Source organism: Vombatus ursinus, unplaced genomic scaffold (genome assembly GCF_900497805.2).
Source record: "Vombatus ursinus unplaced genomic scaffold, bare-nosed wombat genome assembly UNPS02014845.1, whole genome shotgun sequence".
In the NCBI taxonomy this organism is placed as follows: Eukaryota; Metazoa; Chordata; class Mammalia; order Diprotodontia; family Vombatidae; genus Vombatus; species Vombatus ursinus.
The window spans coordinates 3,415,356-3,419,223 of record NW_020954623.1 but is presented as its reverse complement, the minus strand read 5'-3'; the positions used below and the strand labels follow the sequence as shown (position 1 = coordinate 3,419,223).

Genomic DNA, 3,868 nt, shown 5'->3' with positions numbered 1-3,868 from the left:
CTTGCTCATTGTTTTTTTTGTTATTTTAATGATTTTTTTCAGGATTTCTGTCATTTATATTTTCTTTTTGATATTTCTTTCAATGTGCCTGGTGATATTGAGAAGGTATGCTCTACTGGGACTTCTTCCATTATCTTCCCAGAAATCTAGAAATTTCTAAAAAAAAAATAGTTCCACTACAATTCACCATAAACTTTCTGTAATCTTTCCTATCTAAAGTTGGCTTACCATTTTGACTTTTTTCCAATTTTATCTTCCATTTCTTTGCTACATGAACTTTCTGCTGAAGACAGATTACTCGTTTTATCCTGAATGTGAGGGAATATTCATGCTTACCTCAAAATTCCTGGTTATGGTCCTTTCCCTGCCTAGAAGGGTGTCTCCATTGATTCATATCCTACCCATCCTTTCAAGTCCCTGATAAGGTCCTCCAGATTGGCTTCCTGTATTCTACAGGCTCATCAGGGATCCCTTCTTTCTTTCAAACCCCACCATTTGAACAGATAGCTCAAACTGCTTTTTAGTGCCTCTCATGTTCTGACATTGTCTTTTTCTTTTATTTATTGGGTGTCTGCCTTGCCTCCCTGTCTAGAGGAGAGGTGCCACCAATGCCAGGACTGGGGTATGACAGTTGAACACCATGGTGACTATCTTAGTGTCATGTAGACAGTACATACCAGCCTCTCTCAACCACCCCTGAAATAATGGCTCTGATAATTCTTTTGGAAAGATAACATGGAATCAGCACAGATAGTGCCATTCCTGTATCATGTGAAAATCAATTATTTTACAAGCCCTGTGACCCAGAAATGAAGTTCATGTTCAGTGACTTCATAAAGAATTGGGGATTTGTTCAGTGTGAAAACTCTTTGTGATTGGTGACTTGTCAGGATCAGAACTGCAGAGTTGGAAGAGACCCTCAATGCTGGGTGTTGCCTAGCCTGAACAGAAGAAGAATCCTCACCACCACGTTGCTCCAAGGGGGTCATCCAGAGACTTTGCTTACAGACAAGACCTTCAAGAGGGGAACCTGTCACCTCTCCAGGCAAAACATTCCACTGGAGGAAAGCTCTGATGGTCAGGGAAACTTGGGGTTTTGATTTGGCCTAAATTTGCCTCTTCTTGTTCCTTGTTCTAAATCCTGTGGCCAAACAGAGGACACCTTATCTTGAGAATGATTAAATCTTCCTTAAACTTGCATAAGGAATCCTAGGTCATCATCTGAGGAACAGGGAGATGAAGCCACTTACCCAAAGCAATAATAAGAGCAGGAAGCAGAATTTGAACCCAGGCCTTTTTGACTTCAAACTCAGTTATTGTTCCACTGAGCCAAATTTTGCATCACAAATATTGTAAACTGAGACAGGAAACCCCTGAGAGAGAGCTGGCTGAACTAACGGATGGACGGACCAAATGCCAACAGTCACCACGAGCCAGCCACCAGTGTAGACAAGCCTCAAGTGGAACTTCATGTCCATCTGGACATGGAACCATCAACTGAGACCATCTTGTACTATGCCAAGAAAAGAGGGATCCCACTTCCTGCCAACGCAGTGGAGGAACTCGGGGACGGCATTGGCATGGACGAACCCCTAAGCCTCCCTGGGTTCTTGGCCAAGTTTGACTTCTACACGTCAGCCATCGTGGGTGACCAGGAGGCCATCAGACTGGCCTGTGAGTTTGTGGAGATGAAAGCCAAGGAAGATGCGGTGTATGTGGAGGTGAAGTATAGCCCCGACCTGCTGGCCAGCTCCAAGGTGGAGCCCATTCCTTGGAGTCAGGCTGAAGGAGACCTCACCTCAATGAAGTCACGTTTCTGGTCAGCCAGGGCCTGCAGGAGGGCGAGTGAGACTTCACATCAAAGTGAAGTCTCTTCTATGCTGCTTATGCCACATGTCAAACTGGTCCCCTGAGGCAGTGGAGCCCTGTAAGAAGTATCACCAGCAGACAGTGGTGGCCATTGGCTTGGCTGGAGCTGAGACCATCAAGGACAGTAGCCTCTTCCCTGGGCATGTGAAAGCCTATGTGGAAGCTGTGAGAAGTGGCATTCATCGGACAGTTCACGCCAGAGAAGTAGAGTCTGCAGAGGTTGTACAGTAGGCGGCGAATGTTCTCCATATTGAGAGGATAGGGCATGGTTACCACACTGTGGAAGAGAGCACCCGGTCCGAGAAGTTGCTGAAGGAGAACACGTACCATGAAGGATGCCACTGGTGGAGCTATCTCACGAGCCTGGAAACTGGACATCTCGCATGCAGTCACACTATTTAGGGTTGATAAGGCTAACTGTTCACTCACCACAGATGACCCCCTCATCTTCAAATCTGCCATTGACACAGGTTACTACATGGTAAAAACACAAATGGGCTTTACTGAGGGTGAGTGTGTGAGACTGAATATCAGTGCAGGCAAGTCCAGCTTCCTTCCGGACAATGAGAAAAGGGAGCTCCTTGACCAACTGCACAAAGTCTATCAGGTACCACAGCCAGTCTCTAATGTGTCAGAGTGGTGATGCCTCCAGCACAACGGGGCAGGAGAGAAAAGCTCCTGATGCCATGACGCCTCAGGAGCCGCCGTGCCATAACTCAGGAACCAGGTTCGAGCTTCCTTCCCAGTAGGGCAGAGGTGCTAGAATCTTGCCTGTTTTCTTTCATGGGGCAATGCTGATTAGCAGATCAGCTCTTTTCTCACGGTACATACAGCCAGTTGTGCATCAGGATACCTCAATGCAAAACCACTTATCTTAATATAGACTGCTCATCACCCACAACACTCGGGGCTTTTGCTTGTACGTCATTTAAAAATAACTCTGCTGAGAGGGCCAACTGCCAGGGGCCAAGTCTGAGGTGCCTCTGAAGAAGTGATCCTGCTGGGTACTGAGCGGGGTGGCGGTGATCAATCAATAAATTAACCAATCCAGCCTGTGTGTTACTAAAAAAATAAATAAATAAATATTGTAAACTAAGTAACCCTGGGGGGAAAAATAACCTCTCTTCTACATTGGTTGATGAGAAAATGATAAAAGCACAATGGCTGATTTGGAAGGGACACCAGGTGCATACAGGTGAACAACAGTCCCAAAAAGAAGATGCCCAACAGATAGTCGACCACCATTGGTGGGAAATGCCTGCCTCCCCAAGCAGTCATGCCCATCTTTTGAATAACTCCAACTGTTAGGAATTCTTCCCTTGACCCCAACAATCCCAAACAAAATTTGCATTTCTGGAACTAACTGCGCCCCCTCCCTAGGGAAAAATGAAGAGAAGAGAGCATCATTGTTAAATGGTTAGTTTGATGATACTTTCCATTGCATCAATATTGCCCTTAAATGTACAGAGTGTGGAGGAAGTGTGATTATTCAAGAAATGATCCCACAATGGGTGAGGTCATACTCAGAGTGCAAATAGTTGCCTTTCAGTAATCCAGGTTACAGGGCGCTGATCTTTGGGTGTGAAAAAATCAAGAAATATGATGGTGGAGCCAGTCAATGATCTTTGATAGTCAATCCAGAGAGACAGAAGATAAACAGAATTAGAAAAGGACCAATGCTCTGGTCTTTCCAAATAGGAAGAGAATAGAGCCTGCAAATTCTAGACTAGGGAGGTTAATTTCTGGTGGAAATTCAAGAGTGCATTATTAAATTATTATTAAATGACTTGTATCAAAGTTCTCTTGGGGCTGCAGTAAATAGAGCCTGGGCTTGGGGCGTGTGACCCTGGTCAAGTCAGTTAACCTCTGTTTGCCTCCAAGAAAAGGCAGCTAAGGGGCTCAGTGTGTATGGGGTGCTCAGAGAGAAGTGGCCCCTCTGGTGGGAGGGCTGCTCACCTACCTTTGGTCCACCTTTCACCCAGCTCTCAGCTGTGGCTCC

At 45.7% G+C, this 3,868-nt stretch overlaps 1 pseudogene; it reads left to right on the top strand.

Moving 5' to 3' along the window:
• Positions 1 to 1,413: 1,413 nt before the first annotated feature.
• Positions 1,414 to 2,559, top strand: LOC114026764 (annotated as a pseudogene).
• Positions 2,560 to 3,868: the final 1,309 nt, after the last annotated feature.